Genomic DNA, 25,060 nt, shown 5'->3' with positions numbered 1-25,060 from the left:
TGGCCTATATGTTGCTGGATTCATTGTTTGTATGAAGTCTCTCAAAACAATTTCTTTACTTGTCACTTCCCAAATCCTCTGCTGAGCTTACTAAAATCCTTAAGTTAGCCTGAAACGGTTTCTGTGTCTTGTTAGCTTCTTTGTCATCGGTTCCGTTGTATGCCTTCTATGTCCTATTCCCTGCACAGATAACATACTAGCGGATGCCAAATATGAAACTGTCTACCAAAACTGCGTCGTTTTCTACGGCATAGTGGTTCCATGGTGTAATGGTTAGCACTCTGGACTTTGACTCCAGTGATCTGAGTTCAAATCTCAGTGGAACCTGATTTTAAGCTAGAGTAAAGGTCAAAAAATGCAACCTTTCCACATCTCAGCAAAAGTTGGACTGGCCAGCTACAAGTGAGACCGGAGAGGACTGTCTTGACCTTCACCGGAGTAATCTAAGAATGAAGTAGTATTGACAGGGACATTGACACTTAAATCATGGATGCACACTTTGTATTGTGTCTTGTAATCACCATAAAAAAAGAAGTTTGACTGAGATTTCAACTCAGGTTCTTGCCGTTAGAGTCTAAAGTGTTCGTCATCAAGGGACCCGTATACTCCATCAGAGGTTGTTGTTGGATGGTCGACCAGCTTTGGAAAGCCCATCCACACACAGCTGTCAGATGGGGGCTGTGTCCAACCATTTGTGTGTTAAAAAAACACAAGGGGCTGTGTTAGTGGGGTCAACGGCAATGAATACTGATTCAAGATGTCGTGTTTGCGGAACATATTAATGCACTTAAAGGCTCATTAGATGGCAAAACAAAGCAAATTTAGGTTTTTTTCAGTCAGGATGGCCGAGCGGTCCAAGGCGCTGCGTTCAGGTTGCAGTCTCCACTGGAGGCGTGGGTTCGAATCCCACTTCTGACAGCAGTTATTTTTCACTTGTTCTGTTGACTGTAACATGATATTGTAAAAGAAAGCTTAGCAATGCTTTGTACGTTAAGGAGCAGGCATTTGACAAAATACTGCACGACTACTGCAACAGCAGCATTTGTAAGCCTCTACATTATCAACCAGTGTAATCTTACCATGTGTTTGTATACAGTTGGCCTATATGTTGCTGGATTCATTGTTTGTATGAAGTCTCTCAAAACAATTTCTTTACTTGTCACTTCCCAAATCCTCTGCTGAGCTTACTAAAATCCTTAAGTTAGCCTGAAACGGTTTCTGTGTCTTGTTAGCTTCTTTGTCATCGGTTCCGTTGTATGCCTTCTATGTCCTATTCCCTGCACAGATAACATACTAGCGGATGCCAAATATGAAACTGTCTACCAAAACTGCGTCGTTTTCTACGGCATAGTGGTTCCATGGTGTAATGGTTAGCACTCTGGACTTTGACTCCAGTGATCTGAGTTCAAATCTCAGTGGAACCTGATTTTAAGCTAGAGTAAAGGTCAAAAAATGCAACCTTTCCACATCTCAGCAAAAGTTGGACTGGCCAGCTACAAGTGAGACCGGAGAGGACTGTCTTGACCTTCACCGGAGTAATCTAAGAATGAAGTAGTATTGACAGGGACATTGACACTTAAATCATGGATGCACACTTTGTATTGTGTCTTGTAATCACCATAAAAAAAGAAGTTTGACTGAGATTTCAACTCAGGTTCTTGCCGTTAGAGTCTAAAGTGTTCGTCATCAAGGGACCCGTATACTCCATCAGAGGTTGTTGTTGGATGGTCGACCAGCTTTGGAAAGCCCATCCACACACAGCTTTCCGATGTCAGATGGGGGCTGTGTCCAACCATTTGTGTGTTAAAAAAACACAAGGGGCTGTGTTAGTGGGGTCAACGGCAATGAATACTGATTCAAGATGTCGTGTTTGCGGAACATATTAATGCACTTAAAGGCTCATTAGATGGCAAAACAAAGCAAATTTAGGTTTTTTTCAGTCAGGATGGCCGAGCGGTCCAAGGCGCTGCGTTCAGGTCGCAGTCTCCACTGGAGGCGTGGGTTCGAATCCCACTTCTGACAGCAGTTATTTTTCACTTGTTCTGTTGACTGTAACATGATATTGTAAAAGAAAGCTTAGCAATGCTTTGTACGTTAAGGAGCAGGCATTTGACAAAATACTGCACGACTACTGCAACAGCAGCATTTGTAAGCCTCTACATTATCAACCAGTGTAATCTTACCATGTGTTTGTATACAGTTGGCCTATATGTTGCTGGATTCATTGTTTGTATGAAGTCTCTCAAAACAATTTCTTTACTTGTCACTTCCCAAATCCTCTGCTGAGCTTACTAAAATCCTTAAGTTAGCCTGAAACGGTTTCTGTGTCTTGTTAGCTTCTTTGTCATCGGTTCCGTTGTATGCCTTCTATGTCCTATTCCCTGCACAGATAACATACTAGCGGATGCCAAATATGAAACTGTCTACCAAAACTGCGTCGTTTTCTACGGCATAGTGGTTCCATGGTGTAATGGTTAGCACTCTGGACTTTGACTCCAGTGATCTGAGTTCAAATCTCAGTGGAACCTGATTTTAAGCTAGAGTAAAGGTCAAAAAATGCAACCTTTCCACATCTCAGCAAAAGTTGGACTGGCCAGCTACAAGTGAGACCGGAGAGGACTGTCTTGACCTTCACCGGAGTAATCTAAGAATGAAGTAGTATTGACAGGGACATTGACACTTAAATCATGGATGCACACTTTGTATTGTGTCTTGTAATCACCATAAAAAAAGAAGTTTGACTGAGATTTCAACTCAGGTTCTTGCCGTTAGAGTCTAAAGTGTTCGTCATCAAGGGACCCGTATACTCCATCAGAGGTTGTTGTTGGATGGTCGACCAGCTTTGGAAAGCCCATCCACACACAGCTTTCCGATGTCAGATGGGGGCTGTGTCCAACCATTTGTGTGTTAAAAAAACACAAGGGGCTGTGTTAGTGGGGTCAACGGCAATGAATACTGATTCAAGATGTCGTGTTTGCGGAACATATTAATGCACTTAAAGGCTCATTAGATGGCAAAACAAAGCAAATTTAGGTTTTTTTCAGTCAGGATGGCCGAGCGGTCCAAGGCGCTGCGTTCAGGTCGCAGTCTCCACTGGAGGCGTGGGTTCGAATCCCACTTCTGACAGCAGTTATTTTTCACTTGTTCTGTTGACTGGAACATGATATTGTAAAAGAAAGCTTAGCAATGCTTTGTACGTTAAGGAGCAGGCATTTGACAAAATACTGCACGACTACTGCAACAGCAGCATTTGTAAGCCTCTACATTATCAACCAGTGTAATCTTACCATGTGTTTGTATACAGTTGGCCTATATGTTGCTGGATTCATTGTTTGTATGAAGTCTCTCAAAACAATTTCTTTACTTGTCACTTCCCAAATCCTCTGCTGAGCTTACTAAAATCCTTAAGTTAGCCTGAAACGGTTTCTGTGTCTTGTTAGCTTCTTTGTCATCGGTTCCGTTGTATGCCTTCTATGTCCTATTCCCTGCACAGATAACATACTAGCGGATGCCAAATATGAAACTGTCTACCAAAACTGCGTCGTTTTCTACGGCATAGTGGTTCCATGGTGTAATGGTTAGCACTCTGGACTTTGACTCCAGTGATCTGAGTTCAAATCTCAGTGGAACCTGATTTTAAGCTAGAGTAAAGGTCAAAAAATGCAACCTTTCCACATCTCAGCAAAAGTTGGACTGGCCAGCTACAAGTGAGACCGGAGAGGACTGTCTTGACCTTCACCGGAGTAATCTAAGAATGAAGTAGTATTGACAGGGACATTGACACTTAAATCATGGATGCACACTTTGTATTGTGTCTTGTAATCACCATAAAAAAAGAAGTTTGACTGAGATTTCAACTCAGGTTCTTGCCGTTAGAGTCTAAAGTGTTCGTCATCAAGGGACCCGTATACTCCATCAGAGGTTGTTGTTGGATGGTCGACCAGCTTTGGAAAGCCCATCCACACACAGCTGTCAGATGGGGGCTGTGTCCAACCATTTGTGTGTTAAAAAAACACAAGGGGCTGTGTTAGTGGGGTCAACGGCAATGAATACTGATTCAAGATGTCGTGTTTGCGGAACATATTAATGCACTTAAAGGCTCATTAGATGGCAAAACAAAGCAAATTTAGGTTTTTTTCAGTCAGGATGGCCGAGCGGTCCAAGGCGCTGCGTTCAGGTTGCAGTCTCCACTGGAGGCGTGGGTTCGAATCCCACTTCTGACAGCAGTTATTTTTCACTTGTTCTGTTGACTGTAACATGATATTGTAAAAGAAAGCTTAGCAATGCTTTGTACGTTAAGGAGCAGGCATTTGACAAAATACTGCACGACTACTGCAACAGCAGCATTTGTAAGCCTCTACATTATCAACCAGTGTAATCTTACCATGTGTTTGTATACAGTTGGCCTATATGTTGCTGGATTCATTGTTTGTATGAAGTCTCACAAAACAATTTCTTTACTTGTCACTTCCCAAATCCTCTGCTGAGCTTACTAAAATCCTTAAGTTAGCCTGAAACGGTTTCTGTGTCTTGTTAGCTTCTTTGTCATCGGTACCGTTGTATGCCTTCTATTACCTATTCCCTGCACAGATAACATACTAGCGGATGCCAAATATGAAACTGTCTACCAAAACTGCGTCGTTTTCTACGGCATAGTGGTTCCATGGTGTAATGGTTAGCACTCTGGACTTTGACTCCAGTGATCTGAGTTCAAATCTCAGTGGAACCTGATTTTAAGCTAGAGTAAAGGTAAAAAAACGCAACCTTTCCACATCTCAGCAAAAGTTGGACTGGCCAGCTACAAGTGAGACCGGAGAGGACTGTCTTGACCTTCACCGGAGTAATCTAAGAATGAAGTAGTATTGACAGGGACATTGACACTTAAATCATGGATGCACACTTTGTATTGTGTCTTGTAATCACCATAAAAAAAGAAGTTTGACTGAGATTTCAACTCAGGTTCTTGCCGTTAGAGTCTAAAGTGTTCGTCATCAAGGGACCCGTATACTCCATCAGAGGTTGTTGTTGGATGGTCGACCAGCTTTGGAAAGCCCATCCACACACAGCTGTCAGATGGGGGCTGTGTCCAACCATTTGTGTGTTAAAAAAACACAAGGGGCTGTGTTAGTGGGGTCAACGGCAATGAATACTGATTCAAGATGTCGTGTTTGCGGAACATATTAATGCACTTAAAGGCTCATTAGATGGCAAAACAAAGCAAATTTAGGTTTTTTTCAGTCAGGATGGCCGAGCGGTCCAAGGCGCTGCGTTCAGGTCGCAGTCTCCACTGGAGGCGTGGGTTCGAATCCCACTTCTGACAGCAGTTATTTTTCACTTGTTCTGTTGACTGTAACATGATATTGTAAAAGAAAGCTTAGCAATGCTTTGTACGTTAAGGAGCAGGCATTTGACAAAATACTGCACGACTACTGCAACAGCAGCATTTGTAAGCCTCTACATTATCAACCAGTGTAATCTTACCATGTGTTTGTATACAGTTGGCCTATATGTTGCTGGATTCATTGTTTGTATGAAGTCTCTCAAAACAATTTCTTTACTTGTCACTTCCCAAATCCTCTGCTGAGCTTACTAAAATCCTTAAGTTAGCCTGAAACGGTTTCTGTGTCTTGTTAGCTTCTTTGTCATCGGTACCGTTGTATGCCTTCTATGTCCTATTCCCTGCACAGATAACATACTAGCGGATGCCAAATATGAAACTGTCTACCAAAACTGCGTCGTTTTCTACGGCATAGTGGTTCCATGGTGTAATGGTTAGCACTCTGGACTTTGACTCCAGTGATCTGAGTTCAAATCTCAGTGGAACCTGATTTTAAGCTAGAGTAAAGGTAAAAAAACGCAACCTTTCCACATCTCAGCAAAAGTTGGACTGGCCAGCTACAAGTGAGACCGGAGAGGACTGTCTTGACCTTCACCGGAGTAATCTAAGAATGAAGTAGTATTGACAGGGACATTGACACTTAAATCATGGATGCACACTTTGTATTGTGTCTTGTAATCACCATAAAAAAAGAAGTTTGACTGAGATTTCAACTCAGGTTCTTGCCGTTAGAGTCTAAAGTGTTCGTCATCAAGGGACCCGTATACTCCATCAGAGGTTGTTGTTGGATGGTCGACCAGCTTTGGAAAGCCCATCCACACACAGCTGTCAGATGGGGGCTGTGTCCAACCATTTGTGTGTTAAAAAAACACAAGGGGCTGTGTTAGTGGGGTCAACGGCAATGAATACTGATTCAAGATGTCGTGTTTGCGGAACATATTAATGCACTTAAAGGCTCATTAGATGGCAAAACAAAGCAAATTTAGGTTTTTTTCAGTCAGGATGGCCGAGCGGTCCAAGGCGCTGCGTTCAGGTCGCAGTCTCCACTGGAGGCGTGGGTTCGAATCCCACTTCTGACAGCAGTTATTTTTCACTTGTTCTGTTGACTGTAACATGATATTGTAAAAGAAAGCTTAGCAATGCTTTGTACGTTAAGGAGCAGGCATTTGACAAAATACTGCACGACTACTGCAACAGCAGCATTTGTAAGCCTCTACATTATCAACCAGTGTAATCTTACCATGTGTTTGTATACAGTTGGCCTATATGTTGCTGGATTCATTGTTTGTATGAAGTCTCTCAAAACAATTTCTTTACTTGTCACTTCCCAAATCCTCTGCTGAGCTTACTAAAATCCTTAAGTTAGCCTGAAACGGTTTCTGTGTCTTGTTAGCTTCTTTGTCATCGGTACCGTTGTATGCCTTCTATGTCCTATTCCCTGCACAGATAACATACTAGCGGATGCCAAATATGAAACTGTCTACCAAAACTGCGTCGTTTTCTACGGCATAGTGGTTCCATGGTGTAATGGTTAGCACTCTGGACTTTGACTCCAGTGATCTGAGTTCAAATCTCAGTGGAACCTGATTTTAAGCTAGAGTAAAGGTAAAAAAACGCAACCTTTCCACATCTCAGCAAAAGTTGGACTGGCTAGCTACAAGTGAGACCGGAGAGGACTGTCTTGACCTTCACCGGAGTAATCTAAGAATGAAGTAGTATTGACAGGGACATTGACACTTAAATCATGGATGCACACTTTGTATTGTGTCTTGTAATCACCATAAAAAAAGAAGTTTGACTGAGATTTCAACTCAGGTTCTTGCCGTTAGAGTCTAAAGTGTTCGTCATCAAGGGACCCGTATACTCCATCAGAGGTTGTTGTTGGATGGTCGACCAGCTTTGGAAACCCCATCCACACACAGCTTTCCGATGTCAGATGGGGGCTGTGTCCAACCATTTGTGTGTTAAAAAAACACAAGGGGCTGTGTTAGTGGGGTCAACGGCAATGAATACTGATTCAAGATGTCGTGTTTGCGGAACATATTAATGCACTTAAAGGCTCATTAGATGGCAAAACAAAGCAAATTTAGGTTTTTTTCAGTCAGGATGGCCGAGCGGTCCAAGGCGCTGCGTTCAGGTCGCAGTCTCCACTGAAGGCGTGGGTTCGAATCCCACTTCTGACAGCAGTTATTTTTCACTTGTTCTGTTGACTGTAACATGATATTGTAAAAGAAAGCTTAGCAATGCTTTGTACGTTAAGGAGCAGGCATTTGACAAAATACTGCACGACTACTGCAACAGCAGCATTTGTAAGCCTCTACATTATCAACCAGTGTAATCTTACCATTTGTTTGTATACAGTTGGCCTATATGTTGCTGGATTCATTGTTTGTATGAAGTCTCTCAAAACAATTTCTTTACTTGTCACTTCCCAAATCCTCTGCTGAGCTTACTAAAATCCTTAAGTTAGCCTGAAACGGTTTCTGTGTCTTGTTAGCTTCTTTGTCATCGGTACCGTTGTATGCCTTCTATGTCCTATTCCCTGCACAGATAACATACTAGCGGATGCCAAATATGAAACTGTCTACCAAAACTGCGTCGTTTTCTACGGCATAGTGGTTCCATGGTGTAATGGTTAGCACTCTGGACTTTGACTCCAGTGATCTGAGTTCAAATCTCAGTGGAACCTGATTTTAAGCTAGAGTAAAGGTAAAAAAACGCAACCTTTCCACATCTCAGCAAAAGTTGGACTGGCCAGCTACAAGTGAGACCGGAGAGGACTGTCTTGACCTTCACCGGAGTAATCTAAGAATGAAGTAGTATTGACAGGGACATTGACACTTAAATCATGGATGCACACTTTGTATTGTGTCTTGTAATCACCATAAAAAAAGAAGTTTGACTGAGATTTCAACTCAGGTTCTTGCCGTTAGAGTCTAAAGTGTTCGTCATCAAGGGACCCGTATACTCCATCAGAGGTTGTTGTTGGATGGTCGACCAGCTTTGGAAACCCCATCCACACACAGCTTTCCGATGTCAGATGGGGGCTGTGTCCAACCATTTGTGTGTTAAAAAAACACAAGGGGCTGTGTTAGTGGGGTCAACGGCAATGAATACTGATTCAAGATGTCGTGTTTGCGGAACATATTAATGCACTTAAAGGCTCATTAGATGGCAAAACAAAGCAAATTTAGGTTTTTTTCAGTCAGGATGGCCGAGCGGTCCAAGGCGCTGCGTTCAGGTCGCAGTCTCCACTGAAGGCGTGGGTTCGAATCCCACTTCTGACAGCAGTTATTTTTCACTTGTTCTGTTGACTGTAACATGATATTGTAAAAGAAAGCTTAGCAATGCTTTGTACGTTAAGGAGCAGGCATTTGACAAAATACTGCACGACTACTGCAACAGCAGCATTTGTAAGCCTCTACATTATCAACCAGTGTAATCTTACCATTTGTTTGTATACAGTTGGCCTATATGTTGCTGGATTCATTGTTTGTATGAAGTCTCTCAAAACAATTTCTTTACTTGTCACTTCCCAAATCCTCTGCTGAGCTTACTAAAATCCTTAAGTTAGCCTGAAACGGTTTCTGTGTCTTGTTAGCTTCTTTGTCATCGGTTCCGTTGTATGCCTTCTATGTCCTATTCCCTGCACAGATAACATACTAGCGGATGCCAAATATGAAACTGTCTACCAAAACTGCGTCGTTTTCTACGGCATAGTGGTTCCATGGTGTAATGGTTAGCACTCTGGACTTTGACTCCAGTGATCTGAGTTCAAATCTCAGTGGAACCTGATTTTAAGCTAGAGTAAAGGTCAAAAAATGCAACCTTTCCACATCTCAGCAAAAGTTGGACTGGCCAGCTACAAGTGAGACCGGAGAGGACTGTCTTGACCTTCACCGGAGTAATCTAAGAATGAAGTAGTATTGACAGGGACATTGACACTTAAATCATGGATGCACACTTTGTATTGTGTCTTGTAATCACCATAAAAAAAGAAGTTTGACTGAGATTTCAACTCAGGTTCTTGCCGTTAGAGTCTAAAGTGTTCGTCATCAAGGGACCCGTATACTCCATCAGAGGTTGTTGTTGGATGGTCGACCAGCTTTGGAAACCCCATCCACACACAGCTTTCCGATGTCAGATGGGGGCTGTGTCCAACCATTTGTGTGTTAAAAAAACACAAGGGGCTGTGTTAGTGGGGTCAACGGCAATGAATACTGATTCAAGATGTCGTGTTTGCGGAACATATTAATGCACTTAAAGGCTCATTAGATGGCAAAACAAAGCAAATTTAGGTTTTTTTCAGTCAGGATGGCCGAGCGGTCCAAGGCGCTGCGTTCAGGTCGCAGTCTCCACTGAAGGCGTGGGTTCGAATCCCACTTCTGACAGCAGTTATTTTTCACTTGTTCTGTTGACTGTAACATGATATTGTAAAAGAAAGCTTAGCAATGCTTTGTACGTTAAGGAGCAGGCATTTGACAAAATACTGCACGACTACTGCAACAGCAGCATTTGTAAGCCTCTACATTATCAACCAGTGTAATCTTACCATTTGTTTGTATACAGTTGGCCTATATGTTGCTGGATTCATTGTTTGTATGAAGTCTCTCAAAACAATTTCTTTACTTGTCACTTCCCAAATCCTCTGCTGAGCTTACTAAAATCCTTAAGTTAGCCTGAAACGGTTTCTGTGTCTTGTTAGCTTCTTTGTCATCGGTACCGTTGTATGCCTTCTATGTCCTATTCCCTGCACAGATAACATACTAGCGGATGCCAAATATGAAACTGTCTACCAAAACTGCGTCGTTTTCTACGGCATAGTGGTTCCATGGTGTAATGGTTAGCACTCTGGACTTTGACTCCAGTGATCTGAGTTCAAATCTCAGTGGAACCTGATTTTAAGCTAGAGTAAAGGTAAAAAAACGCAACCTTTCCACATCTCAGCAAAAGTTGGACTGGCCAGCTACAAGTGAGACCGGAGAGGACTGTCTTGACCTTCACCGGAGTAATCTAAGAATGAAGTAGTATTGACAGGGACATTGACACTTAAATCATGGATGCACACTTTGTATTGTGTCTTGTAATCACCATAAAAAAAGAAGTTTGACTGAGATTTCAACTCAGGTTCTTGCCGTTAGAGTCTAAAGTGTTCGTCATCAAGGGACCCGTATACTCCATCAGAGGTTGTTGTTGGATGGTCGACCAGCTTTGGAAACCCCATCCACACACAGCTTTCCGATGTCAGATGGGGGCTGTGTCCAACCATTTGTGTGTTAAAAAAACACAAGGGGCTGTGTTAGTGGGGTCAACGGCAATGAATACTGATTCAAGATGTCGTGTTTGCGGAACATATTAATGCACTTAAAGGCTCATTAGATGGCAAAACAAAGCAAATTTAGGTTTTTTTCAGTCAGGATGGCCGAGCGGTCCAAGGCGCTGCGTTCAGGTCGCAGTCTCCACTGAAGGCGTGGGTTCGAATCCCACTTCTGACAGCAGTTATTTTTCACTTGTTCTGTTGACTGTAACATGATATTGTAAAAGAAAGCTTAGCAATGCTTTGTACGTTAAGGAGCAGGCATTTGACAAAATACTGCACGACTACTGCAACAGCAGCATTTGTAAGCCTCTACATTATCAACCAGTGTAATCTTACCATTTGTTTGTATACAGTTGGCCTATATGTTGCTGGATTCATTGTTTGTATGAAGTCTCTCAAAACAATTTCTTTACTTGTCACTTCCCAAATCCTCTGCTGAGCTTACTAAAATCCTTAAGTTAGCCTGAAACGGTTTCTGTGTCTTGTTAGCTTCTTTGTCATCGGTTCCGTTGTATGCCTTCTATGTCCTATTCCCTGCACAGATAACATACTAGCGGATGCCAAATATGAAACTGTCTACCAAAACTGCGTCGTTTTCTACGGCATAGTGGTTCCATGGTGTAATGGTTAGCACTCTGGACTTTGACTCCAGTGATCTGAGTTCAAATCTCAGTGGAACCTGATTTTAAGCTAGAGTAAAGGTCAAAAAATGCAACCTTTCCACATCTCAGCAAAAGTTGGACTGGCCAGCTACAAGTGAGACCGGAGAGGACTGTCTTGACCTTCACCGGAGTAATCTAAGAATGAAGTAGTATTGACAGGGACATTGACACTTAAATCATGGATGCACACTTTGTATTGTGTCTTGTAATCACCATAAAAAAAGAAGTTTGACTGAGATTTCAACTCAGGTTCTTGCCGTTAGAGTCTAAAGTGTTCGTCATCAAGGGACCCGTATACTCCATCAGAGGTTGTTGTTGGATGGTCGACCAGCTTTGGAAAGCCCATCCACACACAGCTTTCCGATGTCAGATGGGGGCTGTGTCCAACCATTTGTGTGTTAAAAAAACACAAGGGGCTGTGTTAGTGGGGTCAACGGCAATGAATACTGATTCAAGATGTCGTGTTTGCGGAACATATTAATGCACTTAAAGGCTCATTAGATGGCAAAACAAAGCAAATTTAGGTTTTTTTCAGTCAGGATGGCCGAGCGGTCCAAGGCGCTGCGTTCAGGTCGCAGTCTCCACTGGAGGCGTGGGTTCGAATCCCACTTCTGACAGCAGTTATTTTTCACTTGTTCTGTTGACTGTAACATGATATTGTAAAAGAAAGCTTAGCAATGCTTTGTACGTTAAGGAGCAGGCATTTGACAAAATACTGCACGACTACTGCAACAGCAGCATTTGTAAGCCTCTACATTATCAACCAGTGTAATCTTACCATGTGTTTGTATACAGTTGGCCTATATGTTGCTGGATTCATTGTTTGTATGAAGTCTCTCAAAACAATTTCTTTACTTGTCACTTCCCAAATCCTCTGCTGAGCTTACTAAAATCCTTAAGTTAGCCTGAAACGGTTTCTGTGTCTTGTTAGCTTCTTTGTCATCGGTTCCGTTGTATGCCTTCTATGTCCTATTCCCTGCACAGATAACATACTAGCGGATGCCAAATATGAAACTGTCTACCAAAACTGCGTCGTTTTCTACGGCATAGTGGTTCCATGGTGTAATGGTTAGCACTCTGGACTTTGACTCCAGTGATCTGAGTTCAAATCTCAGTGGAACCTGATTTTAAGCTAGAGTAAAGGTCAAAAAATGCAACCTTTCCACATCTCAGCAAAAGTTGGACTGGCCAGCTACAAGTGAGACCGGAGAGGACTGTCTTGACCTTCACCGGAGTAATCTAAGAATGAAGTAGTATTGACAGGGACATTGACACTTAAATCATGGATGCACACTTTGTATTGTGTCTTGTAATCACCATAAAAAAAGAAGTTTGACTGAGATTTCAACTCAGGTTCTTGCCGTTAGAGTCTAAAGTGTTCGTCATCAAGGGACCCGTATACTCCATCAGAGGTTGTTGTTGGATGGTCGACCAGCTTTGGAAAGCCCATCCACACACAGCTTTCCGATGTCAGATGGGGGCTGTGTCCAACCATTTGTGTGTTAAAAAAACACAAGGGGCTGTGTTAGTGGGGTCAACGGCAATGAATACTGATTCAAGATGTCGTGTTTGCGGAACATATTAATGCACTTAAAGGCTCATTAGATGGCAAAACAAAGCAAATTTAGGTTTTTTTCAGTCAGGATGGCCGAGCGGTCCAAGGCGCTGCGTTCAGGTCGCAGTCTCCACTGAAGGCGTGGGTTCGAATCCCACTTCTGACAGCAGTTATTTTTCACTTGTTCTGTTGACTGTAACATGATATTGTAAAAGAAAGCTTAGCAATGCTTTGTACGTTAAGGAGCAGGCATTTGACAAAATACTGCACGACTACTGCAACAGCAGCATTTGTAAGCCTCTACATTATCAACCAGTGTAATCTTACCATGTGTTTGTATACAGTTGGCCTATATGTTGCTGGATTCATTGTTTGTATGAAGTCTCTCAAAACAATTTCTTTACTTGTCACTTCCCAAATCCTCTGCTGAGCTTACTAAAATCCTTAAGTTAGCCTGAAACGGTTTCTGTGTCTTGTTAGCTTCTTTGTCATCGGTACCGTTGTATGCCTTCTATGTCCTATTCCCTGCACAGATAACATACTAGCGGATGCCAAATATGAAACTGTCTACCAAAACTGCGTCGTTTTCTACGGCATAGTGGTTCCATGGTGTAATGGTTAGCACTCTGGACTTTGACTCCAGTGATCTGAGTTCAAATCTCAGTGGAACCTGATTTTAAGCTAGAGTAAAGGTAAAAAAACGCAACCTTTCCACATCTCAGCAAAAGTTGGACTGGCCAGCTACAAGTGAGACCGGAGAGGACTATCTTGACCTTCACCGGAGTAATCTAAGAATGAAGTAGTATTGACAGGGACATTGACACTTAAATCATGGATGCACACTTTGTATTGTGTCTTGTAATCACCATAAAAAAAGAAGTTTGACTGAGATTTCAACTCAGGTTCTTGCCGTTAGAGTCTAAAGTGTTCGTCATCAAGGGACCCGTATACTCCATCAGAGGTTGTTGTTGGATGGTCGACCAGCTTTGGAAACCCCATCCACACACAGCTTTCCGATGTCAGATGGGGGCTGTGTCCAACCATTTGTGTGTTAAAAAAACACAAGGGGCTGTGTTAGTGGGGTCAACGGCAATGAATACTGATTCAAGATGTCGTGTTTGCGGAACATATTAATGCACTTAAAGGCTCATTAGATGGCAAAACAAAGCAAATTTAGGTTTTTTTCAGTCAGGATGGCCGAGCGGTCCAAGGCGCTGCGTTCAGGTCGCAGTCTCCACTGAAGGCGTGGGTTCGAATCCCACTTCTGACAGCAGTTATTTTTCACTTGTTCTGTTGACTGTAACATGATATTGTAAAAGAAAGCTTAGCAATGCTTTGTACGTTAAGGAGCAGGCATTTGACAAAATACTGCACGACTACTGCAACAGCAGCATTTGTAAGCCTCTACATTATCAACCAGTGTAATCTTACCATTTGTTTGTATACAGTTGGCCTATATGTTGCTGGATTCATTGTTTGTATGAAGTCTCTCAAAACAATTTCTTTACTTGTCACTTCCCAAATCCTCTGCTGAGCTTACTAAAATCCTTAAGTTAGCCTGAAACGGTTTCTGTGTCTTGTTAGCTTCTTTGTCATCGGTTCCGTTGTATGCCTTCTATGTCCTATTCCCTGCACAGATAACATACTAGCGGATGCCAAATATGAAACTGTCTACCAAAACTGCGTCGTTTTCTACGGCATAGTGGTTCCATGGTGTAATGGTTAGCACTCTGGACTTTGACTCCAGTGATCTGAGTTCAAATCTCAGTGGAACCTGATTTTAAGCTAGAGTAAAGGTAAAAAAACGCAACCTTTCCACATCTCAGCAAAAGTTGGACTGGCCAGCTACAAGTGAGACCGGAGAGGACTGTCTTGACCTTCACCGGAGTAATCTAAGAATGAAGTAGTATTGACAGGGACATTGACACTTAAATCATGGATGCACACTTTGTATTGTGTCTTGTAATCACCATAAAAAAAGAAGTTTGACTGAGATTTCAACTCAGGTTCTTGCCGTTAGAGTCTAAAGTGTTCGTCATCAAGGGACCCGTATACTCCATCAGAGGTTGTTGTTGGATGGTCGACCAGCTTTGGAAACCCCATCCACACACAGCTTTCCGATGTCAGATGGGGGCTGTGTCCAACCATTTGTGTGTTAAAAAAACACAAGGGGCTGTGTTAGTGGGGTCAACGGCAATGAATACTGATTCAAGATGTCGTGTTTGCGGAACATATTAATGCACTTAAAGGCTCATTAGATGGCAAAACAAAGCAAATTTAGGTTTTTTTCAGTCAGGATGGCCGAGCGGTCCAAGGCGCTGCGTTCAGGTCGCAGTCTCCACTGAAGGCGTGGGTTCGAATCCCACTTCTGACAGCAGTTATTTTTCACTTGTTCTGTTGACTGTAACATGATATTGTAAAAGAAAGCTTAGCAATGCTTTGTACGTTAAGGAGCAGGCATTTGACAAAATACTGCACGACTACTGCAACAGCAGCATTTGTAAGCCTCTACATTATCAACCAGTGTAATCTTACCATTTGTTTGTATACAGTTGGCCTATATGTTGCTGGATTCATTGTTTGTATGAAGTCTCTCAAAACAATTTCTTTACTTGTCACTTCCCAAATCCTCTGCTGAGCTTACTAAAATCCTTAAGTTAGCCTGAAACGGTTTCTGTGTCTTGTTAGCTTCTTTGTCATCGGTTCCGTTGTATGCCTTCTATGTCCTATTCCCTGCACAGATAACATACTAGCGGATGCCAAATATGAAACTGTCTACCAAAACTGCGTCGTTTTCTACGGCATAGTGGTTCCATGGTGTAATGGTTAGCACTCTGGACTTTGACTCCAGTGATCTGAGTTCAAATCTCAGTGGAACCTGATTTTAAGCTAGAGTAAAGGTCAAAAAATGCAACCTTTCCACATCTCAGCAAAAGTTGGACTGGCCAGCTACAAGTGAGACCGGAGAGGACTGTCTTGACCTTCACCGGAGTAATCTAAGAATGAAGTAGTATTGACAGGGACATTGACACTTAAATCATGGATGCACACTTTGTATTGTGTCTTGTAATCACCATAAAAAAAGAAGTTTGACTGAGATTTCAACTCAGGTTCTTGCCGTTAGAGTCTAAAGTGTTCGTCATCAAGGGACCCGTATACTCCATCAGAGGTTGTTGTTGGATGGTCGACCAGCTTTGGAAAGCCCATCCACACACAGCTTTCCGATGTCAGATGGGGGCTGTGTCCAACCATTTGTGTGTTAAAAAAACACAAGGGGCTGTGTTAGTGGGGTCAACGGCAATGAATACTGATTCAAGATGTCGTGTTTGCGGAACATATTAATGCACTTAAAGGCTCATTAGATGGCAAAACAAAGCAAATTTAGGTTTTTTTCAGTCAGGATGGCCGAGCGGTCCAAGGCGCTGCGTTCAGGTCGCAGTCTCCACTGAAGGCGTGGGTTCGAATCCCACTTCTGACAGCAGTTATTTTTCACTTGTTCTGTTGACTGTAACATGATATTGTAAAAGAAAGCTTAGCAATGCTTTGTACGTTAAGGAGCAGGCATTTGACAAAATACTGCACGACTACTGCAACAGCAGCATTTGTAAGCCTCTACATTATCAACCAGTGTAATCTTACCATGTGTTTGTATACAGTTGGCCTATATGTTGCTGGATTCATTGTTTGTATGAAGTCTCTCAAAACAATTTCTTTACTTGTCACTTCCCAAATCCTCTGCTGAGCTTACTAAAATCCTTAAGTTAGCCTGAAACGGTTTCTGTGTCTTGTTAGCTTCTTTGTCATCGGTACCGTTGTATGCCTTCTATGTCCTATTCCCTGCACAGATAACATACTAGCGGATGCCAAATATGAAACTGTCTACCAAAACTGCGTCGTTTTCTACGGCATAGTGGTTCCATGGTGTAATGGTTAGCACTCTGGACTTTGACTCCAGTGATCTGAGTTCAAATCTCAGTGGAACCTGATTTTAAGCTAGAGTAAAGGTCAAAAAATGCAACCTTTCCACATCTCAGCAAAAGTTGGACTGGCCAGCTACAAGTGAGACCGGAGAGGACTGTCTTGACCTTCACCGGAGTAATCTAAGAATGAAGTAGTATTGACAGGGACATTGACACTTAAATCATGGATGCACACTTTGTATTGTGTCTTGTAATCACCATAAAAAAAGAAGTTTGACTGAGATTTCAACTCAGGTTCTTGCCGTTAGAGTCTAAAGTGTTCGTCATCAAGGGACCCGTATACTCCATCAGAGGTTGTTGTTGGATGGTCGACCAGCTTTGGAAAGCCCATCCACACACAGCTTTCCGATGTCAGATGGGGGCTGTGTCCAACCATTTGTGTGTTAAAAAAACACAAGGGGCTGTGTTAGTGGGGTCAACGGCAATGAATACTGATTCAAGATGTCGTGTTTGGGGAACATATTAATGCACTTAAAGGCTCATTAGATGGCAAAACAAAGCAAATTTAGGTTTTTTTCAGTCAGGATGGCCGAGCGGTCCAAGGCGCTGCGTTCAGGTCGCAGTCTCCACTGGAGGCGTGGGTTCGAATCCCACTTCTGACAGCAGTTATTTTTCACTTGTTCTGTTGACTGTAACATGATATTGTAAAAGAAAGCTTAGCAATGCTTTGTACGTTAAGGAGCAGGCATTTGACAAAATACTGCACGACTACTGCAACAGCAGCATTTGTAAGCCTCTACATTATCAACCAGTGTAATCTTACCATGTGTTTGTATACAGTTGGCCTATATGTTGCTGGATTCATTGTTTGTATGAAGTCTCTCAAAACAATTTCTTTACTTGTCACTTCCCAAATCCTCTGCTGAGCTTACTAAAATCCTTAAGTTAGCCTGAAACGGTTTCTGTGTCTTGTTAGCTTCTTTGTCATCGGTACCGTTGTATGCCTTCTATGTCCTATTCCCTGCACAGTTAACATACTAGCGGATGCCAAATATGAAACTGTCTACCAAAACTGCGTCGTTTTCTACGGCATAGTGGTTCCATGGTGTAATGGTTAGCACTCTGGACTTTGACTCCAGTGATCTGAGTTCAAATCTCAGTGGAACCTGATTTTAAGCTAGAGTAAAGGTCAAAAAACGCAACCTTTCCACATCTCAGCAAAAGTTGGACTGGCCAGCTTCAAGTGAGACCGGAGAGGACTGTCTTGACCTTCACCGGAGTAATCTAAGAATGAAGTAGTATTGACAGGGACATTGACACTTAAATCATGGATGCACACTTTGTATTGTGTCTTGTAATCACCATAAAAAAAGAAGTTTGACTGAGATTTCAACTCAGGTTCTTGCCGTTAGAGTCTAAAGTGTTCGTCATCAAGGGACCCGTATACTCCATCAGAGGTTGTTGTTGGATGGTCGACCAGCTTTGGAAACCCCATCCACACACAGCTTTCCGATGTCAGATGGGGGCTGTGTCCAACCATTTGTGTGTTAAAAAAACACAAGGGGCTGTGTTAGTGGGGTCAACGGCAATGAATACTGATTCAAGATGTCGTGTTTGCGGAACATATTAATGCACTTAAAGGCTCATTAGATGGCAAAACAAAGCAAATTTAGGTTTTTTTCAGTCAGGATGGCCGAGCGGTCCAAGGCGCTGCGTTCAGGTCGCAGTCTCCACTGGAGGCGTGGGTTCGAATCCCACTTCTGACAGCAGTTATTTTTCACTTGTTCTGTTGACTGTAACATGATATTGTAAAAGAAAGCTTAGCAATGCTTTGTACGTTAAGGAGCAGGCATTTGACAAAATACTGCACGACTACTGCAACAGCAGCATTTGTAAGCCTCTACATTATCAACCAGTGTAATCTTACCATGTGTTTGTATACAGTTGGCCTATATGTTGCTGGATTCATTGTTTGTATGAAGTCTCTCAAAACAATTTCTTTACTTGTCACTTCCCAAATCCTCTGCTGAGCTTACTAAAATCCTTAAGTTAGCCTGAAACGGTTTCTGTGTCTTGTTAGCTTCTTTGTCATCGGTACCGTTGTATGCCTTCTATGTCCTATTCCCTGCACAGTTAACATACTAGCGGATGCCAAATATGAAACTGTCTACCAAAACTGCGTCGTTTTCTACGGCATAGTGGTTCCATGGTGTAATGGTTAGCACTCTGGACTTTGACTCCAGTGATCTGAGTTCAAATCTCAGTGGAACCTGATTTTAAGCTAGAGTAAAGGTCAAAAAACGCAACCTTTCCACATCTCAGCAAAAGTTGGACTGGCCAGCTTCAAGTGAGACCGGAGAGGACTGTCTTGACCTTCACCGGAGTAATCTAAGAATGAAGTAGTATTGACAGGGACATTGACACTTAAATCATGGATGCACACTTTGTATTGTGTCTTGTAATCACCATAAAAAAAGAAGTTTGACTGAGATTTCAACTCAGGTTCTTGCCGTTAGAGTCTAAAGTGTTCGTCATCAAGGGACCCGTATACTCCATCAGAGGTTGTTGTTGGATGGTCGACCAGCTTTGGAAACCCCATCCACACACAGCTTTCCGATGTCAGATGGGGGCTGTGTCCAACCATTTGTGTGTTAAAAAAACACAAGGGGCTGTGTTAGTGGGGTCAACGGCAATGAATACTGATTCAAGATGTCGTGTTTGCGGAACATATTAATGCACTTAAAGGCTCATTAGATGGCAAAACAAAGCAAATTTAGGTTTTTTTCAGTCAGGATGGCCGAGCGGTCCAAGGCGCTGCGTTCAGGTCGCAGTCTCCACTGGAGGCGTGGGTTCGAATCCCACTTCTGACAGCAGTTATTTTTCACTTGTTCTGTTGACTGTAACATGATATTGTAAAAGAAAGCTTAGCAATGCTTTGTACGTTAAGGAGCAGGCATTTGACAAAATACTGCACGACTACTGCAACAGCAGCATTTGTAAGCCTCTACATTATCAACCAGTGTAATCTTACCATGTGTTTGTATACAGTTGGCCTATATGTTGCTGGATTCATTGTTTGTATGAAGTCTCTCAAAACAATTTCTTTACTTGTCACTTCCCAAATCCTCTGCTGAGCTTACTAAAATCCTTAAGTTAGCCTGAAACGGTTTCTGTGTCTTGTTAGCTTCTTTGTCATCGGTACCGTTGTATGCCTTCTATGTCCTATTCCCTGCACAGTTAACATACTAGCGGATGCCAAATATGAAACTGTCTACCAAAACTGCGTCGTTTTCTACGGCATAGTGGTTCCATGGTGTAATGGTTAGCACTCTGGACTTTGACTCCAGTAATCTGAGTTCAAATCTCAGTGGAACCTGATTTTAAGCTAGAGTAAAGGTCAAAAAACGCAACCTTTCCACATCTCAGCAAAAGTTGGACTGGCCAGCTTCAAGTGAGACCGGAGAGGACTGTCTTGACCTTCACCGGAGTAATCTAAGAATGAAGTAGTATTGACAGGGACATTGACACTTAAATCATGGATGCACACTTTGTATTGTGTCTTGTAATCACCATAAAAAAAGAAGTTTGACTGAGATTTCAACTCAGGTTCTTGCCGTTAGAGTCTAAAGTGTTCGTCATCAAGGGACCCGTATACTCCATCAGAGGTTGTTGTTGGATGGTCGACCAGCTTTGGAAACCCCATCCACACACAGCTTTCCGATGTCAGATGGGGGCTGTGTCCAACCATTTGTGTGTTAAAAAAACACAAGGGGCTGTGTTAGTGGGGTCAACGGCAATGAATACTGATTCAAGATGTCGTGTTTGCGGAACATATTAATGCACTTAAAGGCTCATTAGATGGCAAAACAAAGCAAATTTAGGTTTTTTTCAGTCAGGATGGCCGAGCGGTCCAAGGCGCTGCGTTCAGGTCGCAGTCTCCACTGGAGGCGTGGGTTCGAATCCCACTTCTGACAGCAGTTATTTTTCACTTGTTCTGTTGACTGTAACATGATATTGTAAAAGAAAGCTTAGCAATGCTTTGTACGTTAAGGAGCAGGCATTTGACAAAATACTGCACGACTACTGCAACAGCAGCATTTGTAAGCCTCTACATTATCAACCAGTGTAATCTTACCATGTGTTTGTATACAGTTGGCCTATATGTTGCTGGATTCATTGTTTGTATGAAGTCTCTCAAAACAATTTCTTTACTTGTCACTTCCCAAATCCTCTGCTGAGCTTACTAAAATCCTTAAGTTAGCCTGAAACGGTTTCTGTGTCTTGTTAGCTTCTTTGTCATCGGTACCGTTGTATGCCTTCTATGTCCTATTCCCTGCACAGATAACATACTAGCGGATGCCAAATATGAAACTGTCTACCAAAACTGCATAGTTTTCTACGGCATAGTGGTTCCATGGTGTAATGGTTAGCACTCTGGACTTTGACTCCAGTGATCTGAGTTCAAATCTCAGTGGAACCTGATTTTAAGCTAGAGTAAAGGTCAAAAAACGCAACCTTTCCACATCTCAGCAAAAGTTGGACTGGCCAGCTTCAAGTGAGACCGGAGAGGACTGTCTTGACCTTCACCGGAGTAATCTAAGAATGAAGTAGTATTGACAGGGACATTGACACTTAAATCATGGATGCACACTTTGTATTGTGTCTTGTAATCACCATAAAAAAAGAAGTTTGACTGAGATTTCAACTCAGGTTCTTGCCGTTAGAGTCTAAAGTGTTCGTCATCAAGGGACCCGTATACTCCATCAGAGGTTGTTGTTGGATGGTCGACCAGCTTTGGAAACCCCATCCACACACAGCTTTCCGATGTCAGATGGGGGCTGTGTCCAACCATTTGTGTGTTAAAAAAACACAAGGGGCTGTGTTAGTGGGGTCAACGGCAATGAATACTGATTCAAGATGTCGTGTTTGCGGAACATATTAATGCACTTAAAGGCTCATTAGATGGCAAAACAAAGCAAATTTAGGTTTTTTTCAGTCAGGATGGCCGAGCGGTCCAAGGCGCTGCGTTCAGGTCGCAGTCTCCACTGGAGGCGTGGGTTCGAATCCCACTTCTGACAGCAGTTATTTTTCACTTGTTCTGTTGACTGTAACATGATATTGTAAAAGAAAGCTTAGCAATGCTTTGTACGTTAAGGAGCAGGCATTTGACAAAATACTGCACGACTACTGCAACAGCAGCATTTGTAAGCCTCTACATTATCAACCAGTGTAATCTTACCATGTGTTTGTATACAGTTGGCCTATATGTTGCTGGATTCATTGTTTGTATGAAGTCTCTCAAAACAATTTCTTTACTTGTCACTTCCCAAATCCTCTGCTGAGCTTACTAAAATCCTTAAGTTAGCCTGAAACGGTTTCTGTGTCTTGTTAGCTTCTTTGTCATCGGTACCGTTGTATGCCTTCTATGTCCTATTCCCTGCACAGATAACATACTAGCGGATGCCAAATATGAAACTGTCTACCAAAACTGCATAGTTTTCTACGGCATAGTGGTTCCATGGTGTAATGGTTAGCACTCTGGACTTTGACTCCAGTGATCTGAGTTCAAATCTCAGTGGAACCTGATTTTAAGCTAGAGTAAAGGTCAAAAAACGCAACCTTTCCACATCTCAGCAAAAGTTGGACTGGCCAGCTTCAAGTGAGACCGGAGAGGACTGTCTTGACCTTCACCGGAGTAATCTAAGAATGAAGTAGTATTGACAGGGACATTGACACTTAAATCATGGATGCACACTTTTTATTGTGTCTTGTAATCACCATAAAAAAAGAAGTTTGACTGAGATTTCAACTCAGGTTCTTGCCGTTAGAGTCTAAAGTGTTCGTCATCAAGGGACCCGTATACTCCATCAGAGGTTGTTGTTGGATGGTCGACCAGCTTTGGAAACCCCATCCACACACAGCTTTCCGATGTCAGATGGGGGCTGTGTCCAACCATTTGTGTGTTAAAAAAACACAAGGGGCTGTGTTAGTGGGGTCAACGGCAATGAATACTGATTCAAGATGTCGTGTTTGCGGAACATATTAATGCACTTAAAGGCTCATTAGATGGCAAAACAAAGCAAATTTAGGTTTTTTTCAGTCAGGATGGCCGAGCGGTCCAAGGCGCTGCGTTCAGGTCGCAGTCTCCACTGGAGGCGTGGGTTCGAATCCCACTTCTGACAGCAGTTATTTTTCACTTGTTCTGTTGACTGTAACATGATATTGTAAAAGAAAGCTTAGCAATGCTTTGTACGTTAAGGAGCAGGCATTTGACAAAATACTGCACGACTACTGCAACAGCAGCATTTGTAAGCCTCTACATTATCAACCAGTGTAATCTTACCATGTGTTTGTATACAGTTGGCCTATATGTTGCTGGATTCATTGTTTGTATGAAGTCTCTCAAAACAATTTCTTTACTTGTCACTTCCCAAATCCTCTGCTGAGCTTACTAAAATCCTTAAGTTAGCCTGAAACGGTTTCTGTGTCTTGTTAGCTTCTTTGTCATCGGTACCGTTGTATGCCTTCTATGTCCTATTCCCTGCACAGATAACATACTAGCGGATGCCAAATATGAAACTGTCTACCAAAACTGCATAGTTTTCTACGGCATAGTGGTTCCATGGTGTAATGGTTAGCACTCTGGACTTTGACTCCAGTGATCTGAGTTCAAATCTCAGTGGAACCTGATTTTAAGCTAGAGTAAAGGTCAAAAAACGCAACCTTTCCACATCTCAGCAAAAGTTGGACTGGCCAGCTTCAAGTGAGACCGGAGAGGACTGTCTTGACCTTCACCGGAGTAATCTAAGAATGAAGTAGTATTGACAGGGACATTGACACTTAAATCATGGATGCACACTTTGTATTGTGTCTTGTAATCACCATAAAAAAAGAAGTTTGACTGAGATTTCAACTCAGGTTCTTGCCGTTAGAGTCTAAAGTGTTCGTCATCAAGGGACCCGTATACTCCATCAGAGGTTGTTGTTGGATGGTCGACCAGCTTTGGAAAGCCCATCCACACACAGCTTTCCGATGTCAGATGGGGGCTGTGTCCAACCATTTGTGTGTTAAAAAAACACAAGGGGCTGTGTTAGTGGGGTCAACGGCAATGAATACTGATTCAAGATGTCGTGTTTGCGGAACATATTAATGCACTTAAAGGCTCATTAGATGGCAAAACAAAGCAAATTTAGGTTTTTTTCAGTCAGGATGGCCGAGCGGTCCAAGGCGCTGCGTTCAGGTCGCAGTCTCCACTGGAGGCGTGGGTTCGAATCCCACTTCTGACAGCAGTTATTTTTCACTTGTTCTGTTGACTGTAACATGATATTGTAAAAGAAAGCTTAGCAATGCTTTGTACGTTAAGGAGCAGGCATTTGACAAAATACTGCACGACTACTGCAACAGCAGCATTTGTAAGCCTCTACATTATCAACCAGTGTAATCTTACCATGTGTTTGTATACAGTTGGCCTATATGTTGTTGGATTCATTGTTTGTATGAAGTCTCTCAAAACAATTTCTTTACTTGTCACTTCCCAAATCCTCTGCTGAGCTTACTAAAATCCTTAAGTTAGCCTGAAACGGTTTCTGTGTCTTGTTAGCTTCTTTGTCATCGGTACCGTTGTATGCCTTCTATGTCCTATTCCCTGCACAGATAACATACTAGCGGATGCCAAATATGAAACTGTCTACCAAAACTGCATAGTTTTCTACGGCATAGTGGTTCCATGGTGTAATGGTTAGCACTCTGGACTTTGACTCCAGTGATCTGAGTTCAAATCTCAGTGGAACCTGATTTTAAGCTAGAGTAAAGGTCAAAAAACGCAACCTTTCCACATCTCAGCAAAAGTTGGACTGGCCAGCTTCAAGTGAGACCGGAGAGGACTGTCTTGACCTTCACCGGAGTAATCTAAGAATGAAGTAGTATTGACAGGGACATTGACACTTAAATCATGGATGCACACTTTGTATTGTGTCTTGTAATCACCATAAAAAAAGAAGTTTGACTGAGATTTCAACTCAGGTTCTTGCCGTTAGAGTCTAAAGTGTTCGTCATCAAGGGACCCGTATACTCCATCAGAGGTTGTTGTTGGATGGTCGACCAGCTTTGGAAAGCCCATCCACACACAGCTTTCCGATGTCAGATGGGGGCTGTGTCCAACCATTTGTGTGTTAAAAAAACACAAGGGGCTGTGTTAGTGGGGTCAACGGCAATGAATACTGATTCAAGATGTCGTGTTTGCGGAACATATTAATGCACTTAAAG

General features: G+C 42.5%; 35 non-coding genes across 35 annotated transcripts; all 35 read left to right on the top strand.

Annotated features, from left to right (window-relative positions):
- Nucleotides 1–255: 255 nt before the first annotated feature.
- On the top strand, nt 256–327 carry trnaq-uug (transfer RNA glutamine (anticodon UUG)). The gene has a single exon. It is a non-coding gene; the product is annotated as a tRNA-Gln (tRNA).
- Nucleotides 328–1,352: 1,025 nt separating this feature from the next.
- Nucleotides 1,353–1,424, top strand: trnaq-uug (transfer RNA glutamine (anticodon UUG)). Its single transcript has one exon. It is a non-coding gene; the product is annotated as a tRNA-Gln (tRNA).
- Nucleotides 1,425–1,939: 515 nt separating this feature from the next.
- On the top strand, nt 1,940–2,022 carry trnal-cag (transfer RNA leucine (anticodon CAG)). The gene has a single exon. It is a non-coding gene; the product is annotated as a tRNA-Leu (tRNA).
- Nucleotides 2,023–2,456: 434 nt separating this feature from the next.
- trnaq-uug (transfer RNA glutamine (anticodon UUG)) lies at nt 2,457–2,528 on the top strand. The gene has a single exon. It is a non-coding gene; the product is annotated as a tRNA-Gln (tRNA).
- Nucleotides 2,529–3,043: 515 nt separating this feature from the next.
- On the top strand, nt 3,044–3,126 carry trnal-cag (transfer RNA leucine (anticodon CAG)). The gene has a single exon. It is a non-coding gene; the product is annotated as a tRNA-Leu (tRNA).
- A 434-nt stretch (nt 3,127–3,560) lies between these two features.
- trnaq-uug (transfer RNA glutamine (anticodon UUG)) lies at nt 3,561–3,632 on the top strand. Its single transcript has one exon. It is a non-coding gene; the product is annotated as a tRNA-Gln (tRNA).
- A 1,025-nt stretch (nt 3,633–4,657) lies between these two features.
- On the top strand, nt 4,658–4,729 carry trnaq-uug (transfer RNA glutamine (anticodon UUG)). The gene has a single exon. It is a non-coding gene; the product is annotated as a tRNA-Gln (tRNA).
- A 508-nt stretch (nt 4,730–5,237) lies between these two features.
- On the top strand, nt 5,238–5,320 carry trnal-cag (transfer RNA leucine (anticodon CAG)). Its single transcript has one exon. It is a non-coding gene; the product is annotated as a tRNA-Leu (tRNA).
- Nucleotides 5,321–5,754: 434 nt separating this feature from the next.
- On the top strand, nt 5,755–5,826 carry trnaq-uug (transfer RNA glutamine (anticodon UUG)). The gene has a single exon. It is a non-coding gene; the product is annotated as a tRNA-Gln (tRNA).
- Nucleotides 5,827–6,334: 508 nt separating this feature from the next.
- On the top strand, nt 6,335–6,417 carry trnal-cag (transfer RNA leucine (anticodon CAG)). The gene has a single exon. It is a non-coding gene; the product is annotated as a tRNA-Leu (tRNA).
- A 434-nt stretch (nt 6,418–6,851) lies between these two features.
- trnaq-uug (transfer RNA glutamine (anticodon UUG)) lies at nt 6,852–6,923 on the top strand. The gene has a single exon. It is a non-coding gene; the product is annotated as a tRNA-Gln (tRNA).
- A 1,032-nt stretch (nt 6,924–7,955) lies between these two features.
- On the top strand, nt 7,956–8,027 carry trnaq-uug (transfer RNA glutamine (anticodon UUG)). Its single transcript has one exon. It is a non-coding gene; the product is annotated as a tRNA-Gln (tRNA).
- Nucleotides 8,028–9,059: 1,032 nt separating this feature from the next.
- On the top strand, nt 9,060–9,131 carry trnaq-uug (transfer RNA glutamine (anticodon UUG)). The gene has a single exon. It is a non-coding gene; the product is annotated as a tRNA-Gln (tRNA).
- A 1,032-nt stretch (nt 9,132–10,163) lies between these two features.
- On the top strand, nt 10,164–10,235 carry trnaq-uug (transfer RNA glutamine (anticodon UUG)). Its single transcript has one exon. It is a non-coding gene; the product is annotated as a tRNA-Gln (tRNA).
- A 1,032-nt stretch (nt 10,236–11,267) lies between these two features.
- trnaq-uug (transfer RNA glutamine (anticodon UUG)) lies at nt 11,268–11,339 on the top strand. Its single transcript has one exon. It is a non-coding gene; the product is annotated as a tRNA-Gln (tRNA).
- Nucleotides 11,340–11,854: 515 nt separating this feature from the next.
- On the top strand, nt 11,855–11,937 carry trnal-cag (transfer RNA leucine (anticodon CAG)). The gene has a single exon. It is a non-coding gene; the product is annotated as a tRNA-Leu (tRNA).
- A 434-nt stretch (nt 11,938–12,371) lies between these two features.
- Nucleotides 12,372–12,443, top strand: trnaq-uug (transfer RNA glutamine (anticodon UUG)). Its single transcript has one exon. It is a non-coding gene; the product is annotated as a tRNA-Gln (tRNA).
- A 1,032-nt stretch (nt 12,444–13,475) lies between these two features.
- trnaq-uug (transfer RNA glutamine (anticodon UUG)) lies at nt 13,476–13,547 on the top strand. The gene has a single exon. It is a non-coding gene; the product is annotated as a tRNA-Gln (tRNA).
- A 1,032-nt stretch (nt 13,548–14,579) lies between these two features.
- trnaq-uug (transfer RNA glutamine (anticodon UUG)) lies at nt 14,580–14,651 on the top strand. Its single transcript has one exon. It is a non-coding gene; the product is annotated as a tRNA-Gln (tRNA).
- Nucleotides 14,652–15,683: 1,032 nt separating this feature from the next.
- trnaq-uug (transfer RNA glutamine (anticodon UUG)) lies at nt 15,684–15,755 on the top strand. The gene has a single exon. It is a non-coding gene; the product is annotated as a tRNA-Gln (tRNA).
- Nucleotides 15,756–16,787: 1,032 nt separating this feature from the next.
- trnaq-uug (transfer RNA glutamine (anticodon UUG)) lies at nt 16,788–16,859 on the top strand. The gene has a single exon. It is a non-coding gene; the product is annotated as a tRNA-Gln (tRNA).
- A 515-nt stretch (nt 16,860–17,374) lies between these two features.
- On the top strand, nt 17,375–17,457 carry trnal-cag (transfer RNA leucine (anticodon CAG)). The gene has a single exon. It is a non-coding gene; the product is annotated as a tRNA-Leu (tRNA).
- A 434-nt stretch (nt 17,458–17,891) lies between these two features.
- On the top strand, nt 17,892–17,963 carry trnaq-uug (transfer RNA glutamine (anticodon UUG)). Its single transcript has one exon. It is a non-coding gene; the product is annotated as a tRNA-Gln (tRNA).
- A 515-nt stretch (nt 17,964–18,478) lies between these two features.
- Nucleotides 18,479–18,561, top strand: trnal-cag (transfer RNA leucine (anticodon CAG)). The gene has a single exon. It is a non-coding gene; the product is annotated as a tRNA-Leu (tRNA).
- A 434-nt stretch (nt 18,562–18,995) lies between these two features.
- Nucleotides 18,996–19,067, top strand: trnaq-uug (transfer RNA glutamine (anticodon UUG)). The gene has a single exon. It is a non-coding gene; the product is annotated as a tRNA-Gln (tRNA).
- Nucleotides 19,068–19,582: 515 nt separating this feature from the next.
- trnal-cag (transfer RNA leucine (anticodon CAG)) lies at nt 19,583–19,665 on the top strand. Its single transcript has one exon. It is a non-coding gene; the product is annotated as a tRNA-Leu (tRNA).
- Nucleotides 19,666–20,099: 434 nt separating this feature from the next.
- Nucleotides 20,100–20,171, top strand: trnaq-uug (transfer RNA glutamine (anticodon UUG)). Its single transcript has one exon. It is a non-coding gene; the product is annotated as a tRNA-Gln (tRNA).
- A 515-nt stretch (nt 20,172–20,686) lies between these two features.
- On the top strand, nt 20,687–20,769 carry trnal-cag (transfer RNA leucine (anticodon CAG)). Its single transcript has one exon. It is a non-coding gene; the product is annotated as a tRNA-Leu (tRNA).
- A 434-nt stretch (nt 20,770–21,203) lies between these two features.
- On the top strand, nt 21,204–21,275 carry trnaq-uug (transfer RNA glutamine (anticodon UUG)). The gene has a single exon. It is a non-coding gene; the product is annotated as a tRNA-Gln (tRNA).
- A 515-nt stretch (nt 21,276–21,790) lies between these two features.
- Nucleotides 21,791–21,873, top strand: trnal-cag (transfer RNA leucine (anticodon CAG)). The gene has a single exon. It is a non-coding gene; the product is annotated as a tRNA-Leu (tRNA).
- Nucleotides 21,874–22,307: 434 nt separating this feature from the next.
- Nucleotides 22,308–22,379, top strand: trnaq-uug (transfer RNA glutamine (anticodon UUG)). The gene has a single exon. It is a non-coding gene; the product is annotated as a tRNA-Gln (tRNA).
- Nucleotides 22,380–22,894: 515 nt separating this feature from the next.
- Nucleotides 22,895–22,977, top strand: trnal-cag (transfer RNA leucine (anticodon CAG)). Its single transcript has one exon. It is a non-coding gene; the product is annotated as a tRNA-Leu (tRNA).
- Nucleotides 22,978–23,411: 434 nt separating this feature from the next.
- Nucleotides 23,412–23,483, top strand: trnaq-uug (transfer RNA glutamine (anticodon UUG)). Its single transcript has one exon. It is a non-coding gene; the product is annotated as a tRNA-Gln (tRNA).
- A 515-nt stretch (nt 23,484–23,998) lies between these two features.
- Nucleotides 23,999–24,081, top strand: trnal-cag (transfer RNA leucine (anticodon CAG)). Its single transcript has one exon. It is a non-coding gene; the product is annotated as a tRNA-Leu (tRNA).
- A 434-nt stretch (nt 24,082–24,515) lies between these two features.
- trnaq-uug (transfer RNA glutamine (anticodon UUG)) lies at nt 24,516–24,587 on the top strand. The gene has a single exon. It is a non-coding gene; the product is annotated as a tRNA-Gln (tRNA).
- Nucleotides 24,588–25,060: the final 473 nt, after the last annotated feature.

Source organism: Anarhichas minor, unplaced genomic scaffold, assembly GCF_050575085.1.
Source record: "Anarhichas minor isolate MPS153535 unplaced genomic scaffold, ASM5057508v1 ptg000025l, whole genome shotgun sequence".
NCBI lineage: Eukaryota > Metazoa > Chordata > Actinopteri > Perciformes > Anarhichadidae > Anarhichas > Anarhichas minor.
Note: the sequence above shows the minus strand (reverse complement) of the source record. Positions and strands in the feature narration are given on the sequence as shown.